This window comes from Sus scrofa, chromosome 9 (assembly GCF_054392235.1).
Source record: "Sus scrofa isolate SSC_HxYL_T2T_F1_AM1 chromosome 9, Sscrofa_HxYL_maternal_Yorkshire_Landrace_v2.0, whole genome shotgun sequence".
NCBI classification, from domain to species: domain Eukaryota; kingdom Metazoa; phylum Chordata; class Mammalia; order Artiodactyla; family Suidae; genus Sus; species Sus scrofa.
The window spans coordinates 131,542,113-131,562,657 of NC_139391.1; the positions used below are offsets into that span (position 1 = coordinate 131,542,113).

Genomic DNA, 20,545 nt, shown 5'->3' on the forward strand with positions numbered 1-20,545 from the left:
TTTACAAGCTGTGTATTTTCATGTTATTAGTGAAAAACTGATGTTTGGGGAATATTTTTAGAGTTTTCCAGTGATTTTTTTTTAATGAGCTATGAAACATTTTCTTTGCATTACGCTTTTTCGGTAACTGTTTTACAGATATTCCATATTTTGTGTCTAATTTTGACAAGAGACATACTCTTAGGAGCACTTTTGAACAAACTTCTGGTGCTCTCTTGGTAACCTTGAAGCTGACCTCTTTCCTATTACAGAATTAGCATTTGGCACCTAGTTATGAATTAATAAAGCCGAAATGCCATTTTCCACGTCAAGCAATATTTTTCACTTTGACATTTCTAGATACTCTATTTTTTTTTTTTAATGTGTCCTTGGGGTAGTCGATTATTTTGTATCTCAAGTATCAGGCTTTCAGCATTTTCCTTTTAGAGGCTGTGTCACGAGGCTGAGCTCTAATAGTTGCAAATGATTAGTGTTAAATACTTTACCACTGTTTGGATAGTTTATCAATTGCTCTGCTTCCAGGTGGTTCTATAAATTTAGGTATTTAGTATTTGACTCCACATCAAAATGTTTTGAAATGTTTTAGTGGCTAAACAAACCACGCAATGAGGAAGAGGTTCAACAACTTGCTTGTGGTTATGGTTGTCAAAGAAACCATTTCCGTATGTAATATTTGACAACAGCCCCCCCCCCCAATACTCTAAAAACAAAGCTTGTCTAGTAGTGTGGAGAAGTATGATGTACTAGATGCAAAATACTAGATATTAACTGATCTCTTGTTGGATAATATAAACAAGAAACTCAAAAGAAGTGTAATATGTTTAAATGTGGTAGAATGCGAGTGGAAGTAAAATTTCCTCACTGAAACAAGTTCGGGTCCCACTATGTTCTCAAAATATGCTTTGTGCATTTTTAGGGTAGTTGTTTCATTGAACAAGCAGACGACCCCATCTTCGCCAAACACAAATTCGTAGAATGGAATTTTAAACAGATTTGGTAACATGATTAGTTGGAGGTTTAAATGCATTGCCCAGTGACAGACCAGATCATTAGAGACTACAGGGACTGCAGGAAATAGCCTTTTTGGGGGGTTATCTAGTTGATGCTAGGTTTCACTTTAAGGAGAAAGAGTGAGCTGTGGGGCATGGTGATGCTAAAACGCCTTATAGGAATAAAGCAATCCTAGAGTGTTGAAAAATGGATAAAGTCCATTTTTTTAGCCTTTTCTTAAGGTTTGTACCTTTAGAACAAGACCCCAAAGAGAAAAAGATGATGTCTGTTTAGACACTAGCTTTTGATCCTGAAATTTGGGTTTCCCATTTCTAAATTGTGAACATAAAGTATGACAAGTTGAGAAGACAGTTGAATTATAAAGTGAATATTTTTACAGAGAAAAGGGGTAAATTGAGCCTCATTTGAAGATATTCAACTTACAAAAAAGAACATATTATTTAAGAGATGTTTGATTTGAAATGCTGGAAGACAGATGAGAGTCAAATTGGAAGAGATAATTTCCAAATAGATTCTGATGCTTAGAACAAATAGTTTCTTTCCTGATTAATTTCTTTCCTTATTTTATAAGCTATTACACTATATATAAACAAAAAAATGAGCTTATATCTCTCCCTTCCTTTACCTTCAATGTATAAAAATAACTCCAGCATGTGAGATACAGTAAAATGCTCCCATTCTTTTTCTTTACAACTTCCACAAAGGAAATGTTTAGACGACTTAAGGTGTCCAAAGATAGAACTGGCTCATCATTGCCTGTGGCCTCATATTTAGTCTATTTTATTTTTAAATTACTGTGAAATATTTATTTTATCCCACTGCCCAATACATTATTTTCATAAGTAGTTTAATACAGAAGAATGGGGAAAGCAAAGCAGAATTAATATATTTTAAGGACATGACCACTGACCTAATAAAAGAGGATGCTTATAAGAGAGTAAATGGGATTGAACTGGAGGAGAAGAATAAGACATCACAGAATTAACTTACATCCCTGAGTCATTTCAGTTTGTATAAAAAGGTCCTAACCTGGCGTTTAACTGTAGGTGATTAATTTTTCCTCTTCCGTTACCACACCTAGAACTGCCAATCATATCATTTTCAGATTTTTTTTATCATTTATATTCTCTTAAGAGTTTCCATTTTCTAACTAGTCAATCTAGAAGCATGAGCATGGCAGAAGTGGTGAAATGTAGGAAAATCACATATGAACCTCAGTTAAAAGAAAGAGAACAGCATGCATTAATAGGCTGTCATACAGAAGAGGAATTTAGCCTTTTCTCTGTGGCTTTCATAGATGAACAGACAGGGGCAGAAAATGTCTATATCAAAGTAGACATTAAGTTCTCAGAGTTGCTAAAAATAGACAAGGTTGCTATAATATGCACAGAACTCACCATTATTAGAGGGATACTTAGCTTATTACTTCTCCTATCTTGTACTTTGCTTCTCATCTTTAGGGGAGGCCCTTTAGGATTTTTGCTACATCAACCATTCCCTTCTCTTGAATGGCTTTTCCCCTTAGACTAGACTATCTCATGTCTTTCCCTTTAATTCAAGCTCTTCTTCTAATTTTTTTTTTTTTTTATCCATTCGCTCCATCTGAGTGAGAAACTGGTCCTAGGAGTTTTTCTCATTGTCTCTTGAGTCTGCCCTCTTTTTATTCCACTGCCCTTCCATCAGAGGGCTGGTCACCCCCTTGAGACGTCAGCTCCTTGAGGACATGTGTCAGCTTTTATGTATTTATTTTTATCCCTAGTTAGCATAATAGCTGGGTGCTCCGTGGATATATACTGAATGAATGCAGGACTGTCAACAATTCACTTTGAAACCCCTTTTGCTTTGAGTTTGCCTTGAGTAGCATGTTGGTCTATTCATTCCATAAATATTTTTGACCATTGGCTGTGTGCATTGGGGATATATGAGTGTACAAGGCATGGTAATTTTCCCCCCGAAGGTCATGGTCTAGTTGGAAGGAGAGCATGTGAACAAAAATGGCTTTGCTCAGGCAGTATTATGCAAAGAAATATGTCCTGCTCAATTTAATTGAATCTTCAGAATATCAGATTCCCAACGCTTTGCAGCTAGTTTAGGTGGTGTTCTTTGAGAAGTCAAGGTCAGAGCTGGCATTTCCTGGGGCTGAAGGTAGCTCCTCTCAGCAGTAACAGAGGGCATCAATAACTGGGTGGATAAGCTAAGCAAGTTTAGCAGGGTGAATCATAGTTTTGATTCTGACTACCAGTATCTCCTGGCTAGGGACAATGTTCCCTTAGACTAGAGATTCTCATGTTTTCAGTTTTCTTCTTAGGCCTCATCTGTTTCCACATAAAACTTTGTTCTACACTGGCTCACCATCAAACTGGCCACTTCTTAAAATTAGGATGCGCAAATAGTCACAGAGCTTTTGATTTTTTCAGTCTGCAGTTGTTTAACATTCAGGCTTTCTACTGGGCTTCTCAAGCATAGTTAACTTTTATGAGCCCCCCCCAAGTCGTGTATTTTCCTATTTCCAATTTTACGAATCCAAGAAAACACATGAAATGTTAGACATGGGAGCCTCATCCAGTATTATATATTCTGCTAACCAGTTCGTAGGAAATGCTGTAAATGCCTATTCCATCCTTCTACCAAATATTCTAGTCGAAGCTTTTTCTGAAATGTCAATGAGAGTGGTTTTATAGATCAGCCTGGATTCAAGTAGGAAAAGAAAACACATTTTTGGCTGAGGGTGGCCTGGAAGAATTTGCCTCGTTACTGTGACACTCTTCTCTCTCTGCTTATTCCTGGTCTCCAACTTCTAAATGTCCTCAGGCTATAGTCCTCCTGCAGTAAAATGTGTTTTTGTTTTTGTTTTTGTCTTTTTGCTATTTCTTGGGCCGCTCCTGCGGCATATGGAGGTTCCCAGGCTAGGGGTCAAATTGGAGCCGTAGCCACCAGCCTACGCCAGAGCCACAGCAACGCGGGATCCGAGCCGTGTCTGCAACCTACACCACAGCTCACGGCAACGCCGGATCGTTAACCCACTGAGCAAGGGCAGGGACCGAACCCGCAACCTCATGGTTCCTAGTCGGATTCGTTAACCACTGCGCCAAGACGGGAACTCCGTGTTTTTGTTATTTTATCTGCTTCATGCTCCTCCCACCTAAACAGGGTGGGCATTACTATTTTACTTAAGAGGAGAAATATAGGAACCGTGTATATGGGCATAGCTGTGTGTATAAATATGAATATGTGTATGCATATGTACATGAGAAACAGAAGAGTCAAGGCATTTACATCAGAAGGGTGAATAAGGCAAATGTGTATAGAAATAAAACTCGGTCTTCTCCATTTGTAACCTCAAGCTTTCCTTTCCCTTCTTTTTGTCTCTAGCCTCCTTCCATTTAATCTCTAATTTCCTGACATTTGGAATGACAGATATCTGAAATGAGCTTTGTCTCATGAACCCTGATTCCCAGCTGTGCAGTCTGTGACCAATGCCAGGTGTGTAGCTCGTGACCTGTGACACACCTAGGCCATGTGATGCCATCACATCACAGTCGGCTGAGGAACAGGTGGAATCTGAAGTCTGTGAGTGGAATTATGAGGGCTACTCTCAGGTTACTTTCCAAAAGCATTTGACTTTTTAAGAAATGCCTGTATGCTGATTTTATGATCGGGCAGGTTACTCCTTCACCAAAAATGTTATATGCCAGTGATGCAAAACTCACTTTAAGTTATGCCACTGCTGCCTTGTAGTGACTGGGAGGTGGGATGGGGTAGTATGAAAACCCAAAAAATAACATGTGTTCAACTCTTTCCAGCTCATTTAAAATTCCCGGTTGGTCTAATAGGTATTTGTTCGGATTCTTACTTTCCAACTCTGGCCATCTTCTATCCAAGTGCCTATACTAATTTAGTGTTTCTCTTCCATCTTTCCCTTTCAATCAGAATTAAATGATTAAATTCAGCTGTCATTTTTGGCTCATCCTCTGGGTATCAATCTCAGCATTTCTAGTGTTTTCTGGATTCACAGGCATGGGTGTTGGCCTTGACAAAATGCCACCTTCAAACCTGTGTTCATGGAAGGCTTAGATCCAAAACTTACTGAGATCTCTCAGGCTTACGACCACATAGATTCTCCCTCAGTATCTCATTCCAGAGTTGGATAATATAGAATTACATGTTTTAGACGATGTAAAATGACCAAATCCATATTACGAAGAAAAAAGATTTTGGCATAGATAACCTCAAACTTAAAATATGTCAACTTGTATAATGAACACTAAGCAGAACATTTAAGTCAGGCACGAACTAATCATCTTTCTAAGCTTATCCAGTGCTTTCTGCCAACTCCTGATTATGTGGGAGTTGCTGATCTGTTTTTCAAATTCTCTGGGGGTCTTCTAAGGTCATGTTCCATGCTAGGATTCTGGTTTCTTCACTTAAACAGAAGGCCCAGTTCCAGGCTGCTACTTCTAAAGAGAGCAAGAAAGAAATCCCCGCCCCTCCCTGTCCCCCAACTTCCTGAATCGTGAGAACCTGGTATAGGCTAGCTCTACCTTGGGTCCGATTAAGTGGCAACTAAAATAGCTGTCCTTGGAAACTTTCCCTCAGGCTGAAGACCTCCTCTGGTGTATTCTATGCAGAGAATGTTGTCTCCAGAAAACCACTGTTAAAATAGCCGAGGGAGTGCCTGGACTGATCATTGGCATAGAGTAGATACTGAGTTCCCAGCTCAAGGCTTACATGCATTTGTCCAATGGATAGATATTTCTTGTGGGAGAAGGTCTTGACTAAGTTTCCATAATGAGCTGACTGATGTGGACAGATGGGGTTTGTGCCCACAGAGAGCATGGCTGGAGGAAGACATTTGTGAGGCAGATGGCAATGAAATAGAGGCAGTGGTGCTGCATGTCTGAGTACAGATGCAGAGAGCCCCACCAGGAATACTGAAGCAGGATCCTTGGAGCGTAGAGCCCAGGAATATGCATCCCCCCCCCCCCCCGCCAATGTCACAGGCTATTTAGACACAGCCACAGCTGGGAATTACTCCAACAAAAGGAAGTTTCCTAGAGCAGGTTTGAATGTAGTGCTTTCCGGATATGTGGAGACAATAAACGCATATTGACTGATGGACTGAATGAATAAATTCATCACGGATGAGGTAGAACCTGAGTCCTTAATTGCCATTCCAGCCTTACTGCCCCCATTGCTTTCAAGCCAGGACATCCTGAGCAGCACTGCCAGAACCTCAGCTGTAATCTGGAGGATAAGGAGAAGGCAGGAAGAACGAGGAGGAGACAAGCAGAAGATGACAATTGAAATAGCACCTTGGGATGCTTTAGGTTCCATCCAGCCTCCCCCCGCCTTCCCCAAAAAGAGGCAGATTGACATCCCATCTCCTCCAGCCAGCTCAACAGCATATGCATGATTGAAAGTAATTTATGGCTCCTTCCCAGACTCAGCCTCAGAGCAGGAAAGCTGACATTAAAATGGTGCATGTGACAGAAATGTGGCCTTGCAGGACCCCCAAAGGAGCACCAAATCAGATCAGCTGTCCCTCATTAATCAAAAGTTGGCTGCAGCTCACTTGTCTATTTGGAACGAGTCTAGCTTTCCATCATCGTGGCAGAACAGCAGGTTCATGAATAAGATTTTAGCATGACACTGGGTACATGCTTGTTATTGTAATCTCTGCTTGTGAAATGAAATGTCTCAAAGGCCAAACCAAGTTCACGATCTGTAGTCCCACAGTTAGAATGCCTTGGCAACTTCTCTTTTATTCTTGGGTTGCTCTCCTTCCAGTGCAAGTTGTAGTGGGTACTCAGTGAGTGTGTCCTCATGCCTTCAGCTGGACTCTGCAATGATAAGTCAGTCTTCAAGGAAGAAGCACTGGCACAGGGGAGAACTCGAGATCTGTGCTATTTAGTTAAGCACCATGCAGTGCAGAAATTCATTGAGACAGATAGTATTAACCCCAGTTTAAGGATGAAGAAACCACAGTTCCAAGATGTTCAGAAATTTGCCTGATTTTACATAGGCAATAATGGGGGGGGTAATCGGGGGTAGAGGGGAGGGGAGGGAGGGGAAGGCACAAAAAAAGAGAGGATTGTGAGAAAGTCAGTCATAAAGCAAGAGGAACAATGATATCGAAAAGAATGAGAAGAAGAAGTGCTAATTGAGTGCAGGGCGGGGGGGGGGGGGGTGTCTTTTCTTTTCGCCATACCCGATTCCCCTGGAGTTCAGTTACAAATATATTTGAAGTTTTGATCAGTTATCTATATATATATACTCATTGCTGGTTTAGAGTCTTGTCTCTAAGTAACATATCCCCAGTCGGGGAAATTCTTTGGACAGAGAGAGCTGGCTAAGATCTGGTGCCAGATCAAACACAAGGGGAGTTAGGACCTGGCCAGGGGACCTGTCATGCTCTACTGCTGGTATCAAGTCAACACAGCCCAGTCTGGGTAAAACTGTCCCCTGCTCCAGCCCTTCCCTTGCTCACCAGGATGCATGAGGCTCCTGCACATTCCAGGAACCACCTGTCTCTGTCCTTCTCAGCCTGTCATTGCTCTATGCTCCTTGCTTCTCACTGCAGCCAGTTGGACCCCAAGTCACATCACATCACATGATACAGTCTAAAAAAAATTCTAATTGACAAGTGTTCCTGCCACACTTCTGCATGCTCAGCTATAGATAAAATAAATGTGGCAGGAAAGTATTTGAAATATTCATGATCTATTTCTTCTAGGATTTTCTTGTACATGTTGAACATTAAAAGTAACTTTAGGAGTTCCCTGGTGGCTCAGCAGGTTAAGGATCTGGTCTTGCCACTGCTGTGGGGTGGGTTCCATCCCTGGCCCAGGAACTCCTGCATGCCCCAGGCATGGCCAAAAATTTTTTTTAAAAAGTAACTATGGGAGTTCCCGTCGTGGCGCAGTGGTTAACGAATCCGACTAGGAACCATGAGGTTGCAGGTTCGGTCCCTGCCGTTGCTCAGTGGGTTAACGATCCGGCGTTGCCATGAGCTGTGGTGTAGGTTGCAGACGCGGCTCGGATCCTGCGTTGCTGTGGCTCTGGCGTAGGCCGGTGGCTACAGCTCCAATTCGACCCCTAGCCTGGGAACCTCCATATGCCGCGGGAGCGGCCCAAGAAATAGCAACAACAACAACAACAAAAAAGTCAACTCTCTTCGAGGCTGGCACTAGTGAAAAAAAAAGTAACTATGAAATAGCTTCCTTTCTTATACACCTGGACTGAGATTCACTACCTATGAAATAATCTTCAGCCATTGCGAATTTGGTGCTATACCTGTGAAACTTTAAAACTGAATAAGTCTAATGATTTCAGAAGCCTGATAGCTATGCAAACATTGGAGGGGATTACAGTTTGTTTATGGTACCTTTACAACTCCTTGGAAAGTAAATATTAAAACTGTGTTTTTAATTAGGGAGCTTGTTTTCATTAACCTAGTCCTTGAAGACAGCATCAGGGAGCCGACTGTACATTTAATGAAAGTCTGGGAATTGCCATAGCTTGACTTCTAGAGAAATTTTTGCCATTTAGGAGCACAATCATGACAAGAGACTGATATGTGTTCTTAAGGTCCCTTGAATTTAACTGCATTATTCTTTTTATTTGGTAGTAGGGAAGACAGACTCAGAAATAGCTCTTCTAAGAATGAGATTTTGTACTGGGGTTTTTTTTAAAAAAATGATACTTGTATTGTTGATCAAAACAATGTTCTGGTGTTCCCGTCGTGGCGCAGTGGTTAACGAATCCGACTAGGAACCATGAGGTTGCGGGTTCGATCCCTGCCCTTGCTCAGTGGGTTAAGGATCCGGCATTGCCGTGAGCTGTGGTGTAGGTTGCAGACGCGGCTCGGATCCCGCGTTGCTGTGGCTCTGGCGTAGGCCGGTGGCTACAGCTCCGATTCAACCCCTAGCCTGGGAACCTCCATATGCCGCGGGAGCGGCCCAAGAAATAGCAACAACAACAACAACAACAAAAAAAAAAAAGACAAAAAAAAAAAACAAAACAGTGTTCTCTGACTGTGTCCTTAGAACTGCCATCAATCCTGGAAACTACATGCTTTGATGAGCATCTGTTAAGAGGCGAACCAGGTCAGAATTCTGACTGGGGATTGTGAAAAGCACAGTAAAAGCCATGTAACTCAATACTCTCTGAGGGAGTTCCCATTGTGGTTCAGTGTGACGAACCTGCCTGGTATCCCTGAGGATGCAGGTTCAATCTCCTGGCCTCACTCAGTGGGAAAGAAGCTGTGGTATAGGTGGCAAAGGCGGCTCAGATCCTACACTGCTGTGGCTGTGGTGTAGGCCAGCAGCTGCAACTCTGATTCAACCCCTAGACTGAAAACTCCCATATGCCACAAGTGCGGCCCTAAACAAACAAACAAAAAAACTCTAAATAAATTAATCCTCTATAAATTATGGCATGCAAATATACCTGGTACTGAGTTATTAAAGTTTTTCTATGAGAGCATTTGAAGTAAGTTTTTAATGTTCCTAGTGTCCAGCCCTTTATCCTTCTGAATTATTAGTGTCACTTACTAGAATGTCTGCCTTTTCTCTGTATGCAGTGATTCTCCAAAGTAATCAAATAAACTCTCTCAACCAGAAGAAACTGACTAACTCTTGTACGGATAGAACATTGCAACCAAAAAGTGAGAATTCCTCTGTGTCCCCCAGTGTCTGCCACCAGTAGTCCTCTGCCTTTTGACTGAGGCTTCCTTTCAATAAAAGCCTCATCCAGTTTATTTAAGAGAGTTTATCTGATTATTTTAGAGAAGATTTCAAGTGCTATGATTTATCCATCCATCCATCCAATAAATATTTACTAACCCCTGGGCATATAATGGTGAGAAAAACAGGATAGATGGGGTTTCTGACTTCAGGGAGCTTACAAAAGAACAGCAAAGGAAGACAAAAAAGCAAATATAAAAAGTAGAAGTGTTATGATAGAGGAAGAATCTGATGCTGTGGGAACACACAGCAAACACACCTAACCTGCGGGGGTGCGGGGTGGCGGGGTGTCAGAGAAGCTCTCACAGAGGAAGCGGGGTCCGAGCTGACACCTGAGGCTGAGGGAGGAAGTCAAAGAGCTGGCCGAGTTCTGGGCCGGAGAAGGCGCCTACAGGGAGAGAGAGTAATGGTTGTTTGGGGATCTGGAGGGTTGCAGTTGAGGGAGAGGAATGACAGGAAAGGGCCTTGCCTGTGGGGAGGCGTCTCCCTCCCTCTGCTGAGGAGCCTGGAGGGAAAGGTTAACGAGATTGGACTTCATCTGAAGACAGCTGTTGGGTCTGGAGTGGAGAAACAAAACAGTTAGATTTCCATTTCACAAGGATTGTCTTGGCTGCAGAGTAGAGAATAGAGGCCAATACCAAGGGATTTAGTGGCAGACGCACCATGTGGGAGATTAAGGGACGTGATTAATCCTTACGATGCTGAGCCTGGATTCTCAAGGGAAAAGATGTGAGAAGCATGAAGTGTGGGGATTTTCTGGAGTGTGGAACCAATTATCCCTTGGATTCTGTGTTTGATCTTTTCTTTTCTGGACTTGAAACTCCAGGAAGAGAGAAATCATGCAGTAGAGTTTCCCCTACCCGTTTGCTATCATGAACGAAATCGCCGAACAACTGAGTTGCACTCCCAGCTTTGCATTTTAATAACTGAGCTCTTACACAAAATACTTCACGTCTAATCAGAGCCCACTTCAGGCCCCAGGAAGAGAGCAGTGAATAAGAATGAAATTCTTGACTTTTATGAGCTCTTGCTGAGAAGACAGACAATAAGCAAATAAAGGAAAACCTAGATAATTACAGGTTGAAGGGAAATAAAAAAGAATCATGGGATAGAGCCAGAGCATGAGACTTGGTCAGTCACTCGAGAGCTGGGGGAAAGACCTTACAGGCAGAAGGGACAGCAATGGGAAAGGGCTTGGTGGGTCATGGTGGGTCAAGTAGCAGGTACTCCATGGAGGCAGGCCTTGTACGCTCAGAGGAGATGACACTTTATTCTGAGTTTTAAGCAGGGGAATCAACATGTCCATATTTCTTTTTTTTTTTTTTTTTTTTTTTGGCTGCACTTGCAGCATATGGAAGTTCCTAGGCCAAGGATTGAATCCAAGCCACAACTGTAACGTAAGCCACAGCTGTGGCAACCCCATATCCTCAATCCACTGTCCCAGGCCAGGGATTGAATTTGTGCCACCACAGAGACAATACTGGATCCTTAACCCACTGTGCTACAGTGGGAACTCTCAGATTTACATTTTTATAGTGTCATTCTGGCTGCTACATAGAGAATGAATTGGAGAGGGAGGAAGCAAAGCGACCAGCCAGGAGGCTCTAAAAGTTGTCCAGGAAAAATAAAAATAGTTCGAATAATAATGTGTATCTATAGCACTTACACCCTTTAGCAATTTTTTTCTATAGATCATTTTGGGAAGATTTGGACCCCAAAAAACACTAAAAATATTTTACTCAATTTATAAATTTCCATTATTTTAAAATAAAAATGAAAAGTTGAAAAAATTATAGAGTGTTAGACTAGATACCTACCTCAAAAATTCTAACATTAATTTTTCACTATTCTTGCTTTGTCATGTATCTGTTTCTCTAATCATTCCTCTATCAGGCCATCTTTTTTTCTGATGCATTTCAAAGTGCGCGCAGGTATGGACACACAACTCCTAAATATTTTAGCGTGAATAAGCTTAACTAGGAATCTGTATTATTATAATGCCTTTTTTCCATACATGTTTGTAATGCACATATTTAAGTGTACTCGTCAGTGCATTTGCCAAACACATATACTTATGTCCTGTTTTCTCTCCCCTTCTTTTGAGATCCCAATGACACTTTATGAGACTTTCAATGTTATTCCATAGGTCCCTGAGGCTCTGTAAATTTTTTTCAATTGTTTTCCTCTCAGTTATTCAGGTTGGATAATCTATTGGTCTATCTTCAGGTTCACTTTGTTCTGTCATCTTCAATCTGCTCTTTATCTCATTCAGTGATTTTTTAAAATTGGTTAGTTTTTTATTTTTTAGCCCTAGAATATCCTTTGATATTTTGTTGTAGTTTATGTCTCTCTGCCAAATTTTCATGCTCTTTTATTCACTATGTAGATATTTTTCTTTCTAATATTATGCATAGTTGTAGTAACTGCTTTAAAAATCCTTGTCTACTAATTTGAACATCTGGATCTTTTTAGGAGTAACTTCCATTGATTGCCTTTCCTTTTGCATTTGGCTTGTATTTTTCTGTTTCTTCGTGTGTAAATTAATCTTGCACTGTATCCTGGACATGTGGGTGAATTTTATGTAGACTCTGGATTCTGTTAAGTTCTTCAGAAGAATTTTTTTTTAAACAAAAGTAAAAAAAAAAAAAACAAGAGCTACATGGTCCTAAGCTAAAAATTCCAGTTTCTTTTGTAAGCAGTGTACATATGTTGATGGAATAATTTTCACAACCCTGTCAATTCTATAAGATAGGAAATTTTATGGTGGGGAAACAGAAGCACAGAGAAGTTAAATAACTTGCCCACACAGCTCGTGAGTGGAAAAACTTTAGAGTCTGACCTTCAAAAACTTCTTAAAATGGGGTCCTGGCAGTGGTTACAGAAATAGGTACACAGATCTGAAAACAAGTTAAAAATCTCTCCAAGACTTGGAGAGGTTAAGTATGAGACAATGATGAAAAGAGAAGACTCTAAGAGCATTCTGGACTTTTGGTTTGAGCAATGGATAAATAAATGGTAATAAAACATACTGATGTAACAAAAACTGAAAGCATACCTAGATTTTTGTCATTATGGGGAGGGAAGTAGTATTTTAGATTCATTGAGTTGAAATTTTATTAGACATTCAAGTGGAGTTGTCCGGTAGGCAGTTGAGAATATGAGTTGAGAGTTTGAGAGTAGGTTGATTAGGGCTGTAGATACAACTTTGGTAATCCTTTAAAGTTATTGGACTCACTTAGGTAACTAAGGCAAAAGTATAGCTAGAGAAGAGCAGATAGTTGAGGATACATTCCCGAGACACTTAAACACTAAGAAACTGGGAAGAATTTGGCAGATGAAACTAAGAAAGAGCAAACTCTATTCTGAAGGAAATCCGAGAGAATGGAGTGTCACGGAAACCAGAGAAGGAGAACGTTTTCGGCAGAGAGAGGTGGGAACAGGCATGAGATACTACTGGAATGCTTAGAAAGATGAGGGCCTAAAGGTAGCCGTTAGATTTAGTAAAGTGGGGGTCAGAGGAGAAATAAACTTGCACATACTGGACTAGGTTGAAGAATCAATATTTGAATGAGACAGTGGAGGCAATACATTCTGAATCATTAGTTAATAAGGTTTGCTGTGAGTGAAGATTGGAGGAATGAGGTGGAATTTTTCATGTAGGTGGTAAGGATACAGTCGACGGGGAGACATTTATCAACATGAATCATTAGCCAAAGAGCTGACTTAGCCAATTCACTGGATTGTTTTGAAAATGAAGTGATTTCTGCAGAACTTCTCTGCAGACTAGTGAACTACTTTATGGTGGGAATTTTCAGGAATCTGTTTTTTCAAGCTTTTATCATTTCTCTGGGTTTTCTATGTAACACTCAAGATCTGCATTGGCTTAACTTCTTTTGTGTTTTCCTTAACATTTGATGTTTAGCGAATGCCTTTTCTAAATCACTTCCTTTTAAGCTGCGACTTAGTTGTTTCACTGCTCTGGATTTCAGTTTTCACATTTTGAAAAACAAATGATAAATGATGAAGAAATATATTTCTTGTCGGAGAGAGGCTCAGACTTGCTGTTGAGTGACTTGGGGTTTAAAAAAATAACAGATAGTGAATAATTCTGCTTTTGCAGAACTGTATGTGTACATCAATGTATTATCTCAATTAATTTATTTCATGTATCAATGTCAGGAAATATTTTTAAGAGTATATCAGAATGGAACTGGGTTTATCAAAATTTAGCAATATGGAATAGTAAGATAAAGAAAATAAAACCATGCAAAAATAACATTTTCTTTCATAAGGGAGGGCAAATTTTATCATGTGCAAAGGAATAAGTATCAAAATCAAAGTGGTTTATGAGGATTTAAATCCAGGTCAGTGTATTTGATCCTGGGCACATCAAGGGACCATGTTAATTCTTAACTTTCTGCTGTTCCTAAGTGAAGAAAAAAAATCTGCCTGAATCTGGGTGGTTTTTTTTTTCTTTCTATCCTTCCTTAAGCTTTCCTATTTTCTATATGCCCAACCGTTAAAAGAACCAGCCTTCATCTTTCTTTTTTTTTTTTTTTTTTCTGCTAAAAGTGCCAGCTCCACTTCCTGACCCATTTCTCTAAGTGACTTCTTTTGGTTCTGGCTTTGAACAATTTTGTCAGCTGAATCCTGCAGCCTTCCTTTTATTCTGTGCTTTTTCCAGAGAACGCTGAGACCCAGCCCAGTGTCACTTTTGGAACACAGATTTCCTGCCTGTCTCTGTAGGACAAATGCAACTCTGCCAGTTTTGGGGTTGGGGCGTTATTTTTGTTTTTTGGCTTTCCTCCACTGTGTCCGCAGTGGCCAATGGTAGGCCTCCTGCTCTGGGTGCCCTCTGTTGCAGTCTGCCACTTGCCCAACTGTGCCTTGGCTTACATTCCCATGTTCCTTGTGATTGTCCTTATTATAAGAAATTGGTAACTCTGCTTATTTTTGGCTACTGGGAAAAGAGTCATAAAGTCTCAATCCTAAAAAAAAAAAAAAAATCATCTCATAATTTTTCCAGCAGTTTCTTTGTTTTTAAAGGCTATCTGAAGGTGAGGGAGTTGAAAGACATTTTCTTGGGCTGTTTCCTCTGCTTTAGGAGCCCTTCTTCTTTCTCCTTATCAAGGTCCAGCAGAAATCCCAGCCACTCTGTGAACACTCACCACCCCTGCCCTAGAGACTGGCTCTTTTTCTGTGCTCTGGTGACACAGATTGTCTGCACAAATTTTCTCAAACTTAACGTGTGCTGTCTCTCTGTTAAGCCTTTTCTTCCCAATTAGACTGTCAGCTTTGTCTTTCCCTCACTCATTGAATCTAAGTATAGGCTCTGGAGTAAGAGTGTCTGGAATCCTGGCTGCGTTACTGGCTAGCTGTATGACCTTGTTCCAGCCACTTACTGTCTCTGTGCCTTAGGCTCCTTCATTGTTTGATGTGATGATAGTATCTTTTTTTTAAGATTGTTGGAAGGGTTAATTGAAATTATACATGTAACATGTTTATATAGTGCTTAGCACATAGCTGGTCTTCAATAACTATTATAATTGCATGGTTTTGTTATTTAACGTCTAAGATGAAAAGAACTGGAGAAACAGTTATAAAACAGGTGATATTCTACAGAAATGGTTTCTGCCATACTAGAATTTAAATTCTAGCCCTTAGTAACTAATTACTCAGTTATTTATTTAAATACTACTCTTTTTAGAAGTACAGGGTGCTCTGAGCACCCTGGAGGGTTTGGGAAATTTCCTTTGAGAAAATGATAAGTGGATTTAGATGTGGAAAAGGAATAGTGTGAACCAGGTGAATGTCGGGAAGAATATTCTAGGCAAAAGAAACAGCATGTGTGGGGACTCTGAGCTGGAAGAAAGCATGGATTAGCTGAGGAGCTGAAAGAAGGACAGTGTGGCTAGAAAATGGTGATCGAATGAGGAACTAGGTTTTATTTCTTGTCATTTTCCTAATATTTTATGCCTATGCATTGAAGAGCTTAACTAATGCTTATTAATGACATAATCGACATGGGTTAAGCTGGTTCATCTGATTATTTTAGGCACCAAAAGAAAGCAGTTTTCTGGGGAAGTGGTGTTTCAGCAACTGTCCATCCAAGAAAATACATTGGACATTTCAGCAGTGAGAATTGGACATTTCAGCAATAAGAATTTAATATAAGTTGGTTCCATAGGCGTTGGTGAAATGAACAACTGAGGGGACCTTGAAGTAACAGCCACAGAGGGAGTACCTATAAGAAGCCACTACCTCTCCAGACCAGCATCTTAAGCGTTTTCTTTATTGCCTCTCTCACCCACATCCAGTCTCTCCCGAAGTCCTGCCTTTATAGCCCAGAGGAGCTAGAACTCAGAACCATGTGTGCGAGGGGGTGGGGGATGGCAGGAGAAGGGCTTTCTGGGTGCTGCCCAACAGGTGCTGATACCTCAGGAGCTCAGAAGTGCTGGGAAGACTTCTCAGTCAGTGCTGGTACCTATACCTCTGCAAGTGCATCCTTCATGTTAGTTCCAAGAACACTGAAATAACGCAGGAGACTGAGGCCAAACGGCCGTCTCAGGATGGAGGGCCATTGCAGCCACAAGGATAGGACCCAAGAAAGCAATAAGGAGCCTGCCTTCTAGGCTCCCTCTAGTGGCCACTATTGGTGGAAACTGATAGGGGGTGAGCAGGCAAAGCAGAGCTGTGATTTGCAGAATGCCAGCCTTAGTGTCTAACAGAGTAGTGTAAAAGGGTGGCTGTCAGTTTTTCTATGGGTTCATGGAAAAGGTAGGTGGGATAGGGATATAAGAACAAAGGCGGTGAGCACTGATAATTGGACATCAAGGGTGACATAATCTTGTCTTGTATAGCATCTGCTTCTCTGATTTCTGACCTTCAATATGCAGTAAGTTACTTTGAAAAAGACTGCAGAAAAAGTATTCCATTAACTCTTTCCTAGGAAGTAATGAAGGTGAATTCCTTTGCTAATTCAGAAACATAGAGAAAATCTCTTTTAAGTTTATGCCACTTCAGTCTCTGAATTGGAAATATATGTGTCTATGTAAGTATTGTATGTATAGGTGCAATACTATATGCATAGTATTTTATAGACATACATACACATATATGTGCATATATATGTGTGTATCTATACATATGATACATAATACACACATCCATATTTTAGTATATGATATTTATTTAATTATATATTTTAAATTATTAAAAAAGAACAAATCTGTAAAAGATCTCATCCTCAGGCTAAAAGCTGTTGGAAATGAGCACACACACATTCATCGACAATGATTACACAAGTCAGTTTCAGGTCCTAAAAGGTCTTGCAGATGCACTGCATGGAAATCTCTACTTCGACACTTTTTCCTTGGTGGTTGATTGCGGACCCCCTGATTCAGAGAATCCATGTGTCTTTTCTCCCAGCCTGATCTCAGCTTTAATTGGCTGGTGCAGCTGAGCAGGCACCACTCAGAGATCTTCTTATTACTCTCCCTGCCCTGAGCCCCATGGCATGAGATTTTGTCACCTAAACCACAGATTATAGGATGCAAGCAATTTCTCAATGTTTGTGAATAACAGTATTCTGTAAAGTTAACCCTTGTTTTGATACTAAGTTGACTGAATTCCAACCACAAGCAATTGGATTTTTAGTCATCCCAACCAGTTCTAACAAAGACTAAAATGTGATGTTCACTGGATACTTTGGAATATTAAAAATAATGACTGGATCACACAACACTACTTTTAAGTCCCTTAAAATACACAGGTTTAGGCACAATTACATTTGTTTTGTGTATACTATATTAGAAGATAAGTTTGCATGGAAGGTCTATTTAGTGCAAAAGTGTGATTTTTTTTTTATTAATTCCTCTTGGTCAGTTATAATACCTGAATTACATATTTTTGTCCCTTTATTTCAACCCCTGTATTTGTCCAGAGAATTAGTGAAATAAGTCCTTTGACTGGTGTGGAAGGAATGAACTCCACTTAAAAGGAGCATTGAAATGTTATTTATCATTCAAGTTGACTCATGTCTCAAACATTCATGTCCTGAAGATAATCCCTTGGTATTATTTGTATGATAATTGAAACTTTATTGTTTTATTTCACCTACTTTCCCTGTTCTGATTTTCAGCATTAGAAAGCAGTAAAAACCTTGGTGAAAGATAATTCCTGTGGATCAGTCCTCCATGACCAGTCCTAGCTGGCCATTAATCCCTCATAATGCCACATACTTTGATTCTGTTGCTTAAATCAACGCAAACCAGAATTACTGGCAGTCACAGAAATCTGATAATTGAGTGTTCAATTGTAAAACAAAATACGGTTTTTATCAGAAATACAAAATACAATAAACAGATAAATATATTCATTTTTTCAAAAATTTGAACTTATTATATGTTCCTGAAAAATTACCCAGATATCAGTTTTTAAAAATAAACTATTTTTTATGTGTTTGTTTCTCTGCTGGTAATGATATTTATGTGAGAAACAGGGGGAAAAAAACTGAGGTGCAAACATAACATAAATCTTTGATGGGATTTAGACTTCTTTCCATCTTTAATCTGCATGACATTTGCTGCCTCTTCACAGGATCAATTATGGTTTTGAAACACCAGTCATCAAAAGTTACCTCATTTTTTTCTGGATGTTTTGCTTTCTGTTAGAATAAATTGCAACAAAGTGCTGGCTGGTGGCTTGATTATGTGTGCAGTTGCACACTTTAACATTAATGCATAAAAATGTAACTCATTAACATAGTAAAGCATAAATATTGGCCTGAATTATGAAACATCATTATTATTTTAATAGTAAGTACCAAATCAAAAACAAGATTAAAATATGTTAATAAAAACTTAGGAACAGTTCTGTACTGTTGTTGATGATCCTTAGCTGCTGTCACTCAAATCTCAGCTCTAGTCTGTTTCTAGTCTGGAAAGAAGCCACTTATCTTTAGCTTGGCCAAAGACCTTTTGGGGGCTTCCCACTGTACTGACATTTTTAGTAGCTTCACTAGTTAATCTTTTATTCCTGCTATTATAAGCTTTAACTTCTTTACAGATGCAGTCTTCAGATTGCCTTTAGCTTCCTCACTTAACACTGCTTAGCTTTCTTGTTAAGTTCCATGTACCCAGTGTCTTGCCTTCTCCTTAATGGAGCAGAAAATTGTCATCCTGATTTGAAAGGCTGTTGTTGATGGAGAGGAACTGCAGATATGATGTGCCTCTCCCAGGTAGCAGCACACCTAAGCTGACAATCACATTTTCCCCCTCAACTACAGGAAGACTTACTAGGTTCATTTGCCCCTGTTTAAAGAAAACAACTCTGAGCTTCTTTTTTTCTGGATAAATTGCTTAGTTGAATAGCCGTAAAATGAAATATACATCAAATCAATTCCATAGCAACCCCTATACGCAAGATCTAATATGTTTTTTTTTTTCTGATCTTACGGAGACCATAGATTCTAAATTAACTAAGTAATATCAGAATGTAACTTTTAACACCACGATGAAACCCTTCTAGAGAACCAACAAAAGATACAAAGTAGTTTTAGGACAAACGCAAATATTGAGGAAAATAATAACTATGTGCAATGGTAGTTTTGTGGCTAGATTAAGGCAGCCTCTCACATAGTCGTTAGTAGGCAGAGTTGATTGATACAATGATTGAATATTTGGTTATGACTTAAAAGAACTGCAGCAGGGGCCAGCAAAGGAATCATTACAAGTGGCCAAGCATCCAAGGCTCAGTAGTTAAGTGATATGGCTGGTACTGAGCAATTTCACCAGTGCTTTAGTTAGACCTCCTTGTTCTTTCCACGTGACATTTGGAAGTATGACTGGCCACTTTGGGCTGAATAAGTAAACTTGAGTAAGTAAACTGAATAAGTAAACTTGTACAGTTCAGAGCAAGTAATGGTTCCTAAAGGGAAATGCTGGGCTTCTTGCTAATGAAGTAATTAGTGGGTATTATAAAGGAGATATAATTACTTCTGCATTCCAAGCGTGATAAAAAAGGTTGTTTTAGCAATGCATTTTTTTGTCGTTTTATTTTATTTTATTTTGCTTTTTAGGGATGCACCTGTGGCATGTGGAGGTTCCCAGGCTAGGGTTGAATTGGAGCTGCAGCTGCAGGGCTACGCCACAGCCAAAGCCACAGCCATGCCAGATCTGAGCTATGTCTGTGACCTACACCACAGCTCATGGCAACACCAAATCCTTAACCCAATGCCAAATCCTTAACCCACTGAGCAAGGCCAGGGATTGAACCCGCACCCTCATGGGTACTAGTCAGGCTCATTACCACTGAGCCACAAGGAGAACCTCTTTAGTAATGCATATTTTAAAATGTTAAGATAGTCGTAATTTATTCTGAACTTTAAAAGAATGTGTTCTATGTTATAACAGTTATAATATTTGTTATACTAAACAAATTTTTACAAAGGTCTTGTCTCTCCCTTCAAAATTTGTTTATTAAGGGCTATGATTTATCTTTATTTCAACTCTTGGTTCACCTCCATGGAGTACAGTAAAGTGCCTCATGCAAAATAGGTACTGAATTACCTAACTCGATATTAAATTACAGAATGAAAGAATACATTGTGAACACCCAGAATATCTTAAATACCAAAAGATTCATACATTTTTAATAAGTGATATTTGGGTTTTTTCAAGAAAATAATTTTTTATAGTTAAAGTGTAAAATAATGGCTATGGTGTTCCAATATACAGAGAAATGATTTAAGGAGACAAGTCTAAGTGAAAAGAAGAATTCGCTCTCAGCTG

The 20,545-nt window shown here is 39.8% G+C and overlaps 1 long non-coding RNA gene across 2 annotated transcripts in view; it reads left to right on the forward strand.

Moving 5' to 3' along the window:
* The window catches only part of LOC106505035 (uncharacterized), a 165,651-nt gene that overhangs the window by 85,446 nt on the left and 59,660 nt on the right, over positions 1–20,545 (forward strand). The gene's annotated exons all lie outside the window — the stretch shown is intronic.